The sequence below is a fragment of the Chiloscyllium punctatum genome, chromosome 3 (genome assembly GCF_047496795.1).
Source record: "Chiloscyllium punctatum isolate Juve2018m chromosome 3, sChiPun1.3, whole genome shotgun sequence".
In the NCBI taxonomy this organism is placed as follows: Eukaryota; Metazoa; Chordata; class Chondrichthyes; order Orectolobiformes; family Hemiscylliidae; genus Chiloscyllium; species Chiloscyllium punctatum.
The window spans coordinates 74,467,484-74,485,789 of record NC_092741.1 but is presented as its reverse complement, the minus strand read 5'-3'; positions in this window follow the sequence as shown (position 1 = coordinate 74,485,789).

The window sequence follows — 18,306 nt, the reverse complement described above, 5'->3', positions numbered from 1 at the left end:
TGTGTCTCGTGCTAGTTTCCCTTTGAGTGATTGATAGTCTCCTGCTCCCTCCACCACACCCCCCCCCCCCCTACCAGCCCATGAATACGATGGTATTCATTCTGTTCAGGCACTCACTTTCGCAGCGTGAAAGTGCTACGACAACCTGCAGACAAAACTCTCCCACATGCTTTATCCCCCGCCCCCCCCTTGGTATTTCCCCTGTTATGTTCAACTCTGTTTGACATAAAGTGCTTACAAAAACATAAATGCACTTTGTGCTGTTAATCCACTGCTTCATTTATTATTTGGAAACTATATACTTTAATGCATTCTTCACATCACCATTTGCAAATACAATCTGAACGTTTCACAGTCACACAACATTCAGTCGCACCTTGCGCAGCCAGGGATAGACAATGGGTTGCGTTAAGACACTTTCAAAAACCCCTTACATAGACTTGTCATTATAATTCGGTATTAGTTTTAACCAATTCGTTGCAAAAAGCCAATTTGATCATAATACTTGGCGTGTAAGCAAATCATCGACTGCACAATTCTGTCTGATGTGCATCGAATATGAAAGTAAGTTTTCTGATAAAATTAAGTTTCGGCTGGTGAAATCAACAATTCGTTCGTGATAAACGATTAAAGACACGTTTTGACAAAAGATATCGTTTCGTTTGTCATATTTTTACCTCAGGTAAAAACAATGACTGCAGATGCTGGAAACCAGATTCTGGATTAGTGGTGCTGGTTTTACCTCAACAGTGGAAGTGTTTGTCTTGAGTTTGTGCCAGATTTGAGTAGCAGTATAATAGTAAAACTCATTTTTTAAAAATCCATTAATTTCAACCTCGGGATTTGGGTACCGGAGAGATCCTAGAGTGGGCGAGTTTATTCTCCTCAGTGACCTTTACAGTGGAAAATGTTACAGTGTTCAATGCGGGGTATGTTTGATGTCAAGAAAACATTTTCTTATTCACGGTACCCACACGATGTATCTGATGTGTGTGGTTATCTGGTAAACTTTTGTCTTGCATGTTATTTAAAAGAAACTGCCAAGACTCTAGCCACACTGAAGTAACCGAATACATCTAACTGCGAAGGGTCAAAAATGGATAAATATTAGCCAAAAAAACTACAAAAATAAGATAAAAGTTGGCTTTTACATTTGCGGATTTGATTATAATGGCTTTCAAATCATCACATAGAACTGTTACCAACATATTACCAAAATTTCATAGCTGGTTAAGGTAGTGTGTAATAGAGCTGTATCGACCAAACAAAAAATCAGAGTACAGACCCCAAATTATGCTGAGGCAGGGCTGAGAAAGTAGAAAGCAACCAGAGTTAATCAGACTCTGTCACTATTCCCACTAAAATGGGAATATCAAATGAAAATTGAGTTAATGAATGCTTTCAGGAGACGAGGAAGAAAAAGCAGAGATTAAGAGGCAAGAAAATAATTTTCATGATAAAGGGACATTATGAGTTCTCGAAATAAGGAAAATTTTAAACAGAATTCATATTATCAGAAATCACTATTATTTGTTGTTCACAAACTGATGTAAAAATGTTTGGCTGTGGAGAAACAAAGTATTTGAAATCTCCCAATTCCATTGTTTTAATAAATTGATTGTGTCTTGATAAATTATAACATGTAAGTAAAATTAAGAGGAAATTTAGAGGTTCCCCATTGTCATTGGAGAAATATATTTAAATGGTTCAAGTCTGAAAACTGTAGCCCAAATTCTCCAACTCATTTCACTTCATGCCACTGCATGCAGACATTAAGTTTACCTTTGCTTCTAAAATTATATTTTAGAGTAATGAGAACAATCTTTCCTTTTTTTAGGATTCATGTTAAGACAACATTCTTAAAAGCATTAAATCATTGGATAATTTTAAAAATTCAGCACATATTTTCAAAACATTACTATTTGCAGCAGCCAAATACTAATTATTTTCTATTTTTTTCAATCTACTAGTTTGCTGAAAATCCAGAAATTAAAGGAACTTTGCAGTATAATGACAATTTACATGAACTTAGTAGTTCAATCTTAACAACCTTTCCTGATAATTCAGTCATCAAACTCCTCTCATGTACTTCATAACCAATTTCCAGGAATTGGATATTGCTCTTGCGCCTTGGTGACCAGGACTGAATACACTATTTAAGCCACACCTAGTTAGAACATCAGACAGCTTCAGCATCATGATCTCAAATTTAAATTCTACCAAGAACATGCCATTCCTTTTGTTTTAATTTGCTGTTCCACAATGACTGAATGTAGACATTTTGTATTTATTCTCAGATACAGATCACTTTCAAATTTTCTCTCTCTTAGTTTAATAGTATTTTTAAAGTAATTTTTTTCTCTCCAGTGCAGAAGACTTTCTAGAGAAGGTCCTTCTGTAATTCCTTATCTGCTCTGTTAGAATGTATTAACCTTCTTAATTTAATACCAATTGCTGAATTAACAACTTATTTTGTACTTTGAATCCAAATTATTTATAGATATTTAAAGCAAATTGTAATTCAACACCTAATTTTTCAATGGTGGTTCAAATTGTCAACAAATGCTGGTTCTGCCAGCAAGGTGCGCAATCTATCTAAGATAGATAAAAAAACACATATTACAAAAATAATTTAAAGTAATATTTGGTACCATGCTCCATCAGAAAAATCAATACAGATGACTGCAAACTTGTTTGATCTGTATGTTTTTTCAAAAATATCTTAAAAGGATAGTGAAGTTGAGAAGCAAAGAGGTTGATGGAAGAAATTTCAGTGCCCAGAGCATTGGCATTTGAAGACACAGACATCAATGGTAGAACAATCTAAATCAGCAATATTCAGGAGGACAGAATTATTGGACTATAGTTATCTCAGGATTGTGGGGCTGGAAATTACAGAGATAGGGAAGGTCAATGCCATGGACGAATTTGAAATCATGGTTGTGGGAATTTTAAAATCAAATCATTATTTAAGCTGGAGCAAGTAGAGACCAGAGAGCACAGGATGATAGGTGAATAAGACAGGGAGCAAGTAAAGGTATTGACAATAGAGTTTTAGATGACATCAGGTTTACAGATGGTAGAACATTGGAGACAAACCAGGAATGGATTGGAATATCTAAGACTGGGCTAACAAAGGATTGATGATTTCAGCAATAGATGAGCAGGGGCAGATATGAAATTGAGCGTTGTTATCAACGTGAAAATGGGCACTCCTCATGATGGTATGCTAAATATTGGAAAGTCATCCTTGGTTAGTTAGGATACCAAGGTTTGGAAAAGTCTGATTCAACCCTAGACAATCGTCAGTGAAAGTGCTGGAGTGAGTGGGAAGGAATAAAGTTTGTCATAGCGATGGAAGACAATTGATTTGGTCATTACAATATTTCATTGGAGGAAATTTCTGCTCATTTGGTTCTTGAATTCAGACAAGTAATCTGATTATTTCGGACAGTGGAGAACTCATGCAAAAGTGAGTTAGAGCTATGTTTCACCAGAGTTTACTTGAAAACTGATGCAATGTTTTCTGATGATGTTGCCTGGGGGTAGCGTGTGGATGCAATACAGGAGAATCTCAAGTGAAGATCCTTATGGAATGATACAGGACTGGGAAAAGAAATCTTTGCAGATGATTCTCTAATTATGGTTAGGTAGGTAAGAATGGAACCAGGTGAGTGAGTCCCACTTATTTGCATATGGTGGAGAGGCAGTCATTGTATCAATATATGACAAATTAAGATCACCATCACAAAAGTATCATGGGGCCTCCAGTCTTTTTTATAATGGAATTATGCCTTCTTGCTTTACTAATCTACCATCCCAATTTTTTCACCATTTTAGAGTATCAGATGAAGATCCAACCAGAAGGAGAACCAGAACGAAAATCAATGGATATACATTTATAAAGTGCAGTAAGTCTTCTGTGCATACAGCTGTGTAGTGCATCTTGCACAATATTTCTAGTAAAGCAGGAATACACTTTGAGATCTTCCCTCACCTGACAAATAAGACCCAAATAAAAGTAAGAAGTTAAATCAGGAGGGTGAAGATATAAACTTGCAGCCAGAGCTGCTCAGAAAGATGTTTCACCTGAGATCCAGATCTTATACCTACCTCAAACTATACCTGTATTTAAATCCTCTGTACTAGTCCCATTTGTCTTTTCATCTTATACTATAGGTCCCCAAATTGAGGAAATAATATGCATACCATTCTGACATTTCAGGTTCACAACTTGCTATGAAACATCACAGCAGCCAATTCTGGAAAATTAACATGGTACTTTTTAAATGATAAACATAATAGCATTTATATTGTTTTGTTACCCATGGGTTAAACTATAGAGCTTTTTAAAATTATATTACTAGTCTTATGAGGCACTCTCTCAATAGCTTCTGCATAGCTGATGAAAGCTGTTATTGCTACTGTGGGGATTAAGACAGTTTGTACTGTGTCTACTTAAGGTTGATAAAGAAGTTTGTGGTACAGGGATGAAAAATGTTCAGGTTGCTGGGTGGAGTTGGGAACTGATGATAGAAATAGCTTTCATTAAGCTGCAATAGGAATAGATAGGTTGGATGCTTGGTATTGTTTGCAGAGATCATTCCTTTCCACATATATATAAGAGCACAATGCCAATGCATTGTCTGCCCAACCAGAATATAAATCTCTGTGCTGCTACTTGGGAGGCATGGAGCAAGCAACGGAATTCTTTGCTTCGTCCTTCTCCAAATCTCCATTCACTGGATCCAAATATTCAGAAACAGTTCAAAAAAGGGGAAATAGCAAACAATTGGTATGGCACTACAAAACTTCTCATGATAGTAGAGGATTGGGATCATTATGTATTGGAGAACTGTCAAGCTGCTTAAATGAATGAATGATTTCTTGATGTCAAGTAGAGAACAAATATCCCGCTGAACACAGTCTGCAGCCTAATTATTTTGCTTCTAACTTCTCTTTAATTCTCTAGAAGAAAAGTTCTCAGACATCTTCTTGTCAAAGTCTTCAATCACACATCTAAATTTAACACCATCTCATGGGCATTCCATTCCTCTTACTATTTCTTTGTAAACTATTTTGTTCATGAAATGAGTTACATAAATACAAGCTGATCCTGGTTTCACAGTAGCAGGGAAGATGGCATTGCTGCATCTATATCTTGGAAATTAAGTAAACTCAAATTGATGAAAATCTTGGAAACTCAAACATTACAAATGGATCAACATAACAGATTGCAAATAGAGAGAATCATCAAGCATAAACATACATGGATGCAAATAAAAGGGATTAAATAACAGAACAATCACAGATAAATTGTATTATGATCTACGTTTTATATCAATATCACAATTTCCAATTTTCTGCCCCCATTCCTCCTCTTCACCATGGATGTGTATACTCATCAGATATGCATCCCCCATCAGAATGGACGAAGGCTCTGCTTTTTTGAAAAGAAGTCTATACAACCCCCATCCACCAATATTTTCCTAAGTCTACATGAGTTTATTGTCACTTTGAGCAACTTTCCCTTTAACTTGTCTCACTTTTTCATGGATATGCAGATGGGTCACAATTGTACCTGTTTCTAAATGGGGTATGTGGAACATTCATTGTTTCAGTCCGACACATGTCCCAAGCCATATCTCCTTCATTAAGAGATTGATGATGTCATTGGTGCTGCTTGCTGCTTGAGTCCCAAATTGGAAAAAATCACCACTTTTGATTTTCATCCTTTTGTCACCTTCATCTGGTTCATCTCTGATTTCCCCTTCCCTTGCTGGACTTCACTGTTTTCATTCCTGGCATTGGCTGTCCACCAATATCCCTGACAAACCCTCTGATCCATACAGTCATATTGACAAAAATTCCTCCTCCTTACTCCAAGGATTCCATTCCCACTTGCCCATTTTCTTCTTCTCCATCACATCTGATGCCATCTTACAATGGAGTGCCTCTGACATGTCCTCCTTTATCCTCAATTGAAGATTCCCCTCTACCATGGTTGGCAAGTGTCTCACTATGTCTGACTCATCTCTTGCACTTCTGCTGTCTGCCATTCAGCTCCCTCTTCAGAACAATGATAGTGTTCCCCTTGCCATCACTTTACAATCCACCTATCTCCACATTCAAAGTATCATCTTCTGCCATTTCTGCCATGTCCAGCAGGATACAATAAACAAATATATCTCTCCCTCCGCTCCACTGTCAACATCCCACAGGTACAATCCCATGACACCCTGGTCCACTCTTCCATCACTCCTAACTCTTCCTCATTCCCCAATGGCACCTTCCATTGCAATCGCAGAAGGTGTAACGCTGCCCATAGAACTCCTCCCATCTCATCATGATGACCCCAAATACAACTCCCAAATGAAGCAGCATTTTGCATGTATTTCTTTCAATCTTGTCTATGGTATTTACTGCTCACAATGCAGTCTCCTTTACATTGGCAAGACTAAATGCAAACCAGGTGCGACACCTCCACTTGGACCATACAAATGACCCTGGACTTTCAGTTGCTTGCCACTTCAAAAAAAACCTTGCTCCCATGCCAACATTTCCATCCTTGGCATGCTACAATGTTCCAAAGAAACTCAATGCAAACAAAGTAAAAACATCTAATTTCTCATGGAATCCATATCAAGTTTCACAACTTCAGAGTTTTCTGGTATTGAGACTGGCTCTAATGCAACAAGGGGTACGTCGGCTTCCAAGAGATCAATTGTGTTAGGGGATTCTCTAGTCCATGGTATAGACAGACGTTTCTGTGGCCAGCAGCAAAAAAGCAGAATATTGTGTTGCTTCCCCGGTGTCAGGATCAAGGATGCCTCAGAGAGTGTGCAGAAAGTTCTCACGGGGGAGAAGGGCCAGCAAGAGGTCATTGTTCACATTGGAACCAATGACATAGGAAGGGAAAAGGTTGAGATTCTGAAGGGAGATTACAGAAAGTTAGGCAGGACTTTAAAAAGGAGGTCCTCAAGAGTAGTAATATCAGGATTACTCCCAGTGCTACAAGATAGTGGGGGCAGGAAAAGGAGGAGAGAGCCGATGAATGCATGGCTGAGGAGCTGGTGTACGGGAGAAGGATTTACATTTTTGGATCATTGGGGTAGAAGTGACCTGTGCAAGAAGGACAGATTGCATCTAAATTAGAAGAGGACTAATATACTGGCAGGGAAATTTGCTAGAACTGCTCGTACCCAGGGAGATAGCAAGGAAAGAGATCAATTTGAGACTGGTACAGTTGAGAACAGAAGCGAGTCAAACAGTCAGGGCAGGCAGGGACAAGGTAGGACTAATAAATTAAACTAGATTTATTTCAATGCAAGGGGCCTAACAGGAAAGGCAGATGAACTCAGGGCATGGTTAGGAACATGGGACTGGGATATCATAGCAATTACACAAACATGGCTCAGGGATGGGCACGACTGGCAGTTTAATGTTCCAGGATACAAATACTACAGGAAGGATAGAAAGGGAGGCAAGAGAGGAGGGGGGGTGGCATTTTTGGTAAGGGATAGCACTACAACTGTGCTGAGGGAGGATATTCCTGGAAATACATCCAGGGAAGTAACTTGAGTGGAACTGAGAAATAAGAAAGGGATGATAACCTTATTGGGATTGTATTATAGACCCCCCCAATAGTCAGATGGAAATTGAGAAACAAACTTGTCAGGAGATCTCAGCTATCTGTATTCTCCTTGTGGCTGCGTGGGTTTCCTCCGGGTGCTGCGGTTTCCTCCCACAGTCCAAAGATGTGCAGGTCAGGAGAATTGGCCATGTTAAATTGCCCATAGTGTTAGGTGCATTAGTCAGAGGGGAATGGGTCTGGGTGGGTTACTCGTCGGAGGGTCGGTGTGGACTGGTTGGGCCGATGGGCCTGTTTCCACACTATAGGGAATTTAATCTAATCTATATCTAAATAATAGGGTGGTTATGGTAGGGGATTTTAACTTTCCAAACATAGACTGGGACTGCCATAGTGTTAAAGGTTTAGGTGGAGAGGAATTTCTTAAGCGTGTACAAGAAAATTTTCTGATTCAGTATGTGGATGTACCTATTAGAGAAGGTGCAAAACTTGACCGGCTCTTGGGAAATAAGGCAGGGCAGGTCACTGAGGTGTCATTGGGGGTCACTTTGGGGCCAGCGACCATAATTCTATTAGATTTAAAATAGTGATGGAAAAGGATAGACCAGATCTTAAAGTTGAAGCTCTAAATTGGAGAAAGGCCGATTTTGGCGGTATTAGGCAAGAACCTTTGAAAGCTGATTGGAGGCAGGTGTTCGCAGGTAAAGGGACGGCTGGAAAATGGGAAGCCTTCAGAAATGAGATAACGAGAATCCAGAGAAAGTATATTCCTGTCAGGGTGAAAGAGAAGGCTGGTAGGTATAGGGAATACTGGATGACTAAAGAAATTGAGGGTTTGGTTAAGAAAAAGAAGGAAGCATATGTCAGGTATAGACAGGATAGATCGAGTATACTTAAGAGAAAAATCAGGAGGGCAAAAAGGGGACATGAGATGGCTTTGGCAAATAGAATTAAGGACAATCCAAAGGGTTTTTACAAATACATTCAGGAAAAAAAGAGTAACTAGGGAGAGAATAGGGCCCCTCAAAGATCAGCAAGGCGGCCTTTATGTGGAGCCGCAGAAGATGGGGGAGGTACTAAACGAGTATTTTGCACTAGTATTTACTGTACAAAAGGATATGGAAGATATAGACTGTAGGGAAATAGATGGTGACATCTTGCAAAATGTCCAGATTACAGAGGAGGAAGTGCTGGATGTCTTGAAATGCGCAAAAGTGGATAAATCCCCAAGACCTGATCAGGTGTACCTGAGAACTCTGTGGGAAGCTAGAGAAGTGATTGCTGGGCCTCTTGCTGAGATATTTGTATCATCGATAGTCACAGGTGAGGTGCCGGAAGACTGGAGGTTGGCTAACATGGTGCCACTGTTTAAGAAAGGCAGTAAAGACAAGCCAGGGAACTGTAGACCAGTGAGCCTGACGTTAGTGGTGGGCAAGTTGTTGGAGGGAATACTGAGGGACAGGATGTACATGTATTTGGAAAGGCAAGGACTGATTAGGGATAGTCAGCATGGCTTTGTGGGTGGGAAATCATGTCTCACAAACTTGAGTGAGGTTTTTGAAGAAGTAACAACAAAGGATTGATGAAGGCAGATGTGATGTATGTGGACTTCAGGAAGGCGCTCGACAAGGTTTTCAATGGGAGACTGGTTAGTAAGGTTAGATCTCACAGAATACAGGGAGAACTAGCCATTTGGATTCAGAACTGGCTCAAAGGTAGAAGACAGAGGGTGGTGATGGAGGGTTGTTTTTCAGACTGGAGGCCTGGGACCAGTGGAGTGCCACAAGGATCAGTGCTGGGTCCTCTACCTTTTGTCATGTACATAAATGATTTGGGTATGAGCATAAGAGGTACAGTTAGTAAGTTTGCAGATGACACCAAAATTGGAGGTGTAGTGGACAGAGAAGAAGGTGACCTCAGATTACAACAGGATCTTGACCAGATGGGCCAATGGGCTGAGAAGTGGCAGATGGAGTTTAATTCAGATAAATGCGAGGTGGTGCATTTTGGGAATGTGAATCTTAGCAGGACTTATACACTTAAAGGTAAGGTCCTAGGGAGTGTTGCTGAACAAAGAGACCTTGGAGTGCAGGTTCATAGCTCCTTGAAAGTGGAGTTGCAGGTAGATAGGATAGTGAAGAAGGCGTTTGGTATGCTTTCCTCTATTGGTCAGAGTATTGAGTACAGGAGTTGGGAGGTCATGTTGCAGCTGTACAGGACATTGGTTAGGCCATTGTTGGAATAATGCATGCAATTCTGGTTTCCTTCCCATCAGAAGGATGTTGTGAAACTTGAAAAGATTTAGAAGGATGTTGCCAGGGTTGGACAATTTGAGCTATAGGGTGAGGCTGAACAGGCTAGGGCTGTTTTCCCTGGAGTGTCGAAGGCTGAGAGGTGACCTTATAGAGGGGCATGGATAGGGTAAATAGGCAGTCGTTTCCCTGGGGTCGGGGAGTCCAGAACTAGAGGGCATAGGTTTAGGGTGAGAGGGGAAAGATATAAAAGAGACTTATGGGGCATCTTTTTCACACAGAGGGTGGTACATGTATGGAATGAGCAGCCAGAGGAAGTTGTGGGGGCTTTCCACTTTATCACCCTTCTTAAATATTGGCACCACGTTTGCCAACCTCCAGTCTCTGGCACCTCACCTGTGACTATCGATGATATAAATATCTCAGTGGGAGGTGCAGCAATCACTTCCCTAGCTTTCCACAGAGTTCTAGGATACACCTGATCTGGTCCTGGAGATTAATCCACATGTATGTGTTTCAAGACATCCAGCACTTCCTCCTCTGTCATGTGGACATTTTTCAAGATGTCATCATCTATTTCCCTACATTCTATATCTTCCAAGTCCTTTTCCACAGTAAATACTGATGCAAAATACTCGTTTAGTATCTCCCCCATCTCCTGTGGCTCCACACAAAGTCCGCCTTGCTGATCTTTGAGGGGCCCTATTCTCTTCCTAGTTACTCTTTTGTCCTTAATGTATTTGTAAAAACACTTTGGATTCTCCTTAACTCTATTTTCCAAAGCTATCTGATGTCTCCTTTTTGCCCTCCTGATTTCTCTCTTAAGTATACTCCTACTGTCTTTATACTCTTCCAAGGATTGAACAAAGAGACCTTGGAGTGCAGCTTCATAGCTGCTTGAAATAGAATCGCAGGTAGATAGGATAGTGAAAAAAGTGTTTGGTATGCTTTCCTTTATTGGTCAGAGTACTGAGTACAGGAGTTGGGAGGTCACGCTATGGCTGTACAGGACGTTCGGCCACTTTTGGAATATTGTGTACAATTCTGGTCTCCTTCCTATCAGAAGGATGTTGTGAAACTTGAAAGAGTTCAGAAAAGACTTACATGGATATTGCCAGGGTTGGAAAATTTGAGCCAAATGCAGAGGCTGAACAGGCTGGGGCTGCTTTCCCTGGAGCTCAGAGGCTAAAGGGTGACCTTATAGAGGTTTATAAAATCATGAGGGGCATGGATATGATAAACTGACAAAATCTTTTCCTTGGGGTGAGGGAGTTCAGAACTAGAGGGCATAGGTTTAGGGTCAGAGGGGAAAGATATAATCGGGACCTAAGGGCAACGTTTTCATACAAAGGGTGGTGCGTGTATGGAATGAGCGGTCAGAGGAAGTGGTGGAGGCTAGTACAATTGTAACATTTAAAAGGCATCTGGATGGGTATATGAATAGGAAGGGTGTAGAAGGATATAGCCAAGTGCTGGCAAATGGGATTAGATTAGGCTAGGATATCTGGTCAGCACGGACAAGTTGGACCAAAAGGTCTGTTTCCACACTTTGCATCTATGACCGTCTGAAAAAGTGCTGGAAGCATGTTCAATAATAACTTTCACCAGGGAATTGAATAAATACTTGAAAAGAAACAAATGGCAGAGCATTCGCATGGGACTGACTGGACCTTTAAAAAATGAAATGATTTATAGGATGTTAGCATCCTGACAAAGCTAGGATTTATTGCCCATCCCTAACTACCTTCAAAAAGGTAGCAATGAACCATCTTTTTTAATTGCTGGAGTTTCCACAGTACCATTAGGGAGTGATTTGTGGGGTCTTCCTTCACCAGTAATGAGGAAAAGATAATACATTTCCAAATCAAGAAAGTGTATAACTTAGTGGGGAAATCGCATCTACTTCTGTACACAATTGCCTCTTGCACTTCTTCTTGTAAATGGTGGAAGTCACGTGTTTGGATGGTATTGTTGAAGTTACTTACGTTGAGTTGCTGAATGCATTGTGTAAATGGCACACTGTAGACAGGGTATGCAGATGGAGCTGACAGAGATTTTTAAGGTAAACGAGCTGTTACTGGTTTGTCACGAATGGCATTCAGCTTCTTCGAGTGTTGTTGGAAGTAATTCACAAAGCAGCTAGGGAATATTTCATTGCATGACTAAATTGTGCCTTGTAGTTAGTCCAAAGGCTTTGCAGAGTCATGTGTGCACACTCAGCAACACAGACTTCCAAACCACTGCTCATGAACCACAGTAATTATGTGGCTAGTTTAGTTAAGTTTCTGGTCAATAGTAACACCCCCCCAGGGAATTGATCATGTGAGATTCAGCAATGGTAATGCCATTAAATATCAAAGAGCAGCTTTTGGTCACTCCCTTTGTACAAAAGATGATTTTGTAGAATCCCTACAGTGTGGGAACAGGCCATTTAGCCCAACAAGTCCACACTGACCCTCTGAAAAATAATCCACCCACACCCATTCCCCTTCATTTACCCCTGACTCATGCACCCTACCTACACATCCCTGAACACAGTGGGCAATTTAGCATGGCCAAATCACCTAACCTGCACATCTTTGGATTGTGGGAGGAAACCATAGCACCCAGAGGAAATCCATGCAGATACAGGGAGAATGTGTAAACTCCACACAGACAATGACCCAAGGCTGGAATCGAACCTGTGCCCCTCATGCTGTGACATAGCAGTGCTAACCACTGAGCCACCGTGCCACCCCAAATTGCCCTGGCACTTGTGCGGTATGAACATTATTTTCCATTTAATGCCATCCAGGTCCTATTATATGTTGACATGGATTATTTTAGTATTTCTGGAACTGTGAATAGAATGGAACTGTTATCAGCAAACGACCCTGCTCCTGATCGGATAGTAGCCAAAGTCATTGATGAATACCTGGGACTATGATGATTGGCTTCCAACAACAACAATTATATTTTTTGAGTTAATCATGACTTCAACTATAGAGTCATAGTGTCATGGAATTGTAGAGCATGGAAACAGACCCTTCAGTCCAGCTTGACCATACCGACCAGATATCTTAAATTATTCTAGTCCCATTTGCCATGATTTGGCTCATGTCCCATTAAATCTTTCCTATTCAAGTAGCCATCCAGATGCCTTTTAAATGTTTGATTGTGGAGAAAGTGAGGACTGCAGATGCTGGAGATCGGAGCTGAAAATGTGTTGCTGGAAAAGTGCAGCAGGTCAGGCAGTATCCAAGGAGCAGGAGAATCGACGTTTCGGGCATGAGCCCTTCCTCAGGAAGGTTTAATTGTACCAGCCTTTACCACCTCCTCTGGCAGATCATTCCACATATGCACCATTCTTTGCATGAAAAAGTTGCCCCTTAGGTCCCTTCACCTTAAACCTATGCCCTCAAATTTTGGACTCGCCTACCCTGGGAAAAAGAAATTGGCTATTCACTCTATCCATGCCCTTCATAATTTTAAAGTCACCCCTCAACTTCCGATGCTCCAGGTAAAATAACCCAAGCCCCTGCCTACTCAGGCTTTCCCTATAGCTCAAACCCTCCAACCCTGGCACTCCTTGGAAATCTTTTTTGCACCCTTTCAAGTTTAACAACATCTTTCCTACAGTAGGGAGGCCAGAATTGATTGCAGTATTCCAAAAGTGACCTAACCTACTCAACTGCAACATGACATTCTAATTCCTTTACCCAATGCACTGACCAATAAGATAAAGGTATACTAATCACCTTCTTCATTACCCTATCTATCCATGACTCCATCTTCAAGGAACTATGCATCTGCACCCTGAGGTTTCTTTGCTCGGCAACGCTCCCCAAGACCCTACCATTAAGTACATAAGCCTTGCCCTGATTTGCCTTACTAAAATGCAACACCTTACATTTATCTAAATTAAACTCCATCTGCCACTCCTTGACTCATGGATTTTAGTTTTGTTAGAATTCCTTGATGCCACACAAAGACAAATGTTTCATGATGCGAAGGCCAATTACTCTCACTTCAATTCTTCTGCTTAGCTCTTTTGTTCATGTTTAGACCAAGGATGTAAGTGAGGTAAGGAACTGAATTGTCTTGGGTGGAATCCAAACTGAGCATCCTTAAGTGTACTGTAGCTCTACTGCAAAGCTTCGTTAGAGATGCTGTTAGCTATGGAGCATGTATCTTAAGCATTACAGCAAGGACATTGTCAGAATTTGTTGGTCCCCTCAGCCATTTCTGTGTTAGTGGTCAAGATAGATCATCTGCCTGTCAATTTTTAAGGGGTTTGTGTATGCTTCAGCACATTTAAAGTGCTGAGGTCCTGGAAGTTATGGAATCATAGAATCCCTACAATGTAGATAGAGGACATTTGGCCCATCAAGTCTGCACCAACCCTCCGAAAGACATTCCATACCCAAAACCCTGAATTTACCACTGCCTAATCCCCACCCGACCTGCACATCCATGGACAATTTAGCATAGCTAATCCACCTGAACTGCACATCTTTTAACCATGGGAGGAAACTGGAGCACCCAGAGGAAACCCAGCAGACATGGGGAGAATGAGCAAACTCCACACAAACAAACAGTCATCCAAGGCTAAAATCAAACCCAGTTCCCTAGTGTTGTGAGGTAATAGTGCTAACCACTGAACCACCATGCTGATCTTAAAAACAATAAAATGTAATTGTACCTTTGAAAGACTTGGATTACGTAAGGACAGCTAAAAGTCAATCCTGGTTGACTAATGCAATGAAATCCTTTGAGAAAATGATCAAATAAATTGATACAAGAAACAAGTCCCGTAATTGTGGACTGGTTGCTATTCTCTGATTTTCCTATTAATGAATGAATGCCACATATCAGTCCATAAATTACCATGATGCAGTTCCACCTATCAACATTTGGCAAACAGTTTACATTGCAGCACTCCTGTATACTTGAAAGGTTGCACTGTCTGGCAGCTGGCTTGAACTAGATGCAGGGATCTTTCCTTTGTAGGTAGTCACAAGACCCACCTGATAACGTTTGATTTACATGAGATCAATGAGCAGTCAAAGCCTGCCTTAGTAGCCCAATCCACTTGAGTGACCACGTTGAAAAAACAAACCTCATACAAAGCTATCATTTAAAAACAAATATATAAATCAAAGTATGCCATATTTCACACAAATATAAATGAATAATTCCTGTACACTCCCTCGTGTTGCCCATCCATGTGTCTTTGCCTTCCTGGTGCTGAAGCAGTATTATTGTAGTGGTTACAGCATAATTATACAAAACAAGTATCAAGATGCTGCCGACACCAGGAGACTCTTTGCGAGTTCTCTTCAGCAGGTCTTATGCTCACATTTCTTACAAACATTCCACACTCTTAAACCTCAATTCTAAATCTGTAAAAGTTATCCTGCTTTCTGCACCTCCTGAGCAGCTGTAATCTTGTATGCCTTGCTCTGTCGAAACACCATATGATCTATTGTCCTTGTACATTATGATCTGCCTATACAGCTTGCAAAACAAAACCTTTTCACTGTACTTAGGTTCAAATCAAATCAAATCAAATTAAATCAAACCAGTATGGGGGTGGGTGGGAGCGGGGGCGGGGGTGGGGGGGGCGTGGGTGGGTGGGTGGGAGGGGAAGACCGCTAACATTCAATGAGAGTGAATGCAATGAAAGAATTATATGTTTAGGTGACATCATGTTTAGGTGCAGAAAAATACAACTGGAATTGGCCATAGCTGCCTTGATGGGAAGGATGGACACCAGACTCCGTACAAAATCCCAAGTTGCTGCTAAACTCCTCCATGCTCCTTGATAATGCTTACAGGAATTCTGAGGGGTCAGCCAACGCACCAAGTATTTCAGTCTTCAGTGTTATCAGCCTTCTTCTGTAACAAAAGTCAATGTGGTGCTCATCCAACTCCTCTACAGTAGAATCTTGGACTCCTTTCTCTCAACTTGTGCTATAACCTTTTTCTATCACCTGCTCCAGTTGTAAACATTTCCTGCTCAAGTGGAGGCTTTAACTGGTGCTAGCCTCTCACAATTTTGGGCCCTCTGCTGAGGCATGCAGCCTCTCAACAATGTGGTTAAGCATCTGTTACATGCTAGAATCACGATAATGAGCAAATAGCATGAAGTTGGCATGTTGCCTGCATTACATTGAACGGCTGCAGGCTAATGATGGGTCACAAAGACTGCACCTGTTTGTGGGCCTTGTCAAATTTAGCCCCATTTGTCTTGATTTTAAATGAAAATTAAGAATAACTGTAGATTTCGCTACAGTCTGAAAGCTTTTGGATCTTTGTTACTTACTATAAGACCAAATCACTAAACCACCAAATCTAAATGTTCTATGCTGTTTCTGATGACATTCAGCTAGCAGCCAGAGGATATGGTCCAATCAGAAATCTAATTTATACCATCTGTCATACAGCCATCCTGTAAAATTGTCAATCATTCCATAACTTTTTTCTCTCTGTGGCACTGTTACATCAAGATTTTTAAAAAATCATACGAGATATTGCATTAGCATCCTTACATTGTGACAGCTAATACCTTATTATTTTTACATTTGACAGATATCGTCTCCTCTTCTCCAATTTATTTTTCAGTAAGTAAATGTTTAAAACTTTTACACATTTAAAATAAAAAACATTGAACAGTGATTCCAACTTTCATCTCATATTTTCTGGCACTTTCTGGCTATCATATTATCTGTCAAATGGTTGTACAACCATAGAAATAGGAATAGGAGTAGACCATTTGGTACTTCGAGCCTGCTCCATTATTCACAAGAATCCGTGACTGACCTGGCGTTCCTCATGTCGTCATTCCTGCCCTTTTCCCATAAACCTTCATTCCCCTCCTTATCAAGAATCTATCAACCTCTGCTTTAAATATGCAGAAGGATTCTGTCTCTGCAATTCTCTGTGGCAACGAGTTCCATAGACTCAACCTTCTGAGAGAAGAAATGTCTGTTCATCTCAGTCTTAATTTGACAGCCCTTAATTCTGAGACTATGCCCTCTGGTCCTAGCCTCTCTCACGAAGGGAAACATCTTCTCAGCATTTACCCTGTCTCGCTCCTTAAGAATCCTATATGTTTCAATAGAATCTCATTCTTCTAAATTCCATTGACTCCCAACCTGTATAATCTCTGCTCCTAAGACAATCCTCCCTACCAGGGACCACCCTAATGAGCCTTCATTGAACTGCCTCTAATGAAATAATACTTTTCTTAAGTAAAGATACCAAAACTGTTCATACTATTCCAGATATGTTCTCATCAGCAGTTGTCCAGTTGCAGTAAGACTACCCTATACTTATACCCCAACTCCTTGAAATAAAGGGCCAACATTCCATTTGCCTTCCTAATTAGCCACTGCACTTGCATGCTAGCTTTCTGTGTTTCATGCATTTGTTCCCTCAAGTCCCTTTGTGTTGCAGTTTTCTGCAGTTTTCTTCCATTTAAATAATATTGTTTTTCTATTCTCTTCCAAATTGATCTTACGGCTGTAGGGAAGCTCTGAAACTTCATTTCTGAAATCATGTAGCACATACCTAAATCTCTACAAGTGACATATTGCAGTTTGATATCCTATTAGTAATTTTCATGCAAATATCAGGATCAGTGTAAGCACATGCATTCATTTGAAAGTAGTAAGTACCATTTAGAAATAAAAACAGAGCATGCCAGAAATGTTCAGGCATCAAGAGTCATAGAGTCATAGAGAGGAACAGCACAGAAACAGACACTTCGGTCCAACTCATCCATGCTGACCAGATATCCCAAACTAATCTAGTCCCATTTGCTAGCACTTGGCTCATATCCCCCTAAACCCTTCTTATTCATATACCCATCCTGATGCCTTTAAAATGTTACAATTGTACCAACCTCCACCACTTCCCCTGGCAGCTCATTCCATACACGTTGCCCCTTAGGTCTCTTTTATATCTTTCCCCTCTCACTCTAAACCCATGCCCTCTCGGTCTGGTCTCCCTCATCCTAGGGAAAAGACTTAGTCTGTTTATCATATCCATATCCCTCATGATTTTATAAACCTCTATAAGGTCACCCCTCAGCCTCTGACGCTCCAAGGGAAAACAGCCCTAGCCTATTCAACCTCTCCCTATAGCTCAAATCCTCCAACACTGGTAACATGCTTGTAAATCTTTTCTGAGCCCTTTCAAGTTTCACAACATCTTTCTGATCTGAAGGAGACCAGAATTGTATGCAATATTCCAATAGTGGCCTAACCAATGTCCTGTACAACCGTAACATGACCTCCCAACTCCTGTACTCAATACTCTGACCAATAAAGGAAAGCATACCAAACACCTTTTTTACTATCCTATATACCTGCGACTCCACTTTCAAGGTGCTATGAACCTGCATTCCAAGGTTTCTTTGTTCAGCAACACTCCCTAGGACCTTACCATTAAGTGTATAAGTCCTGCTAAGATTTGTTTTCC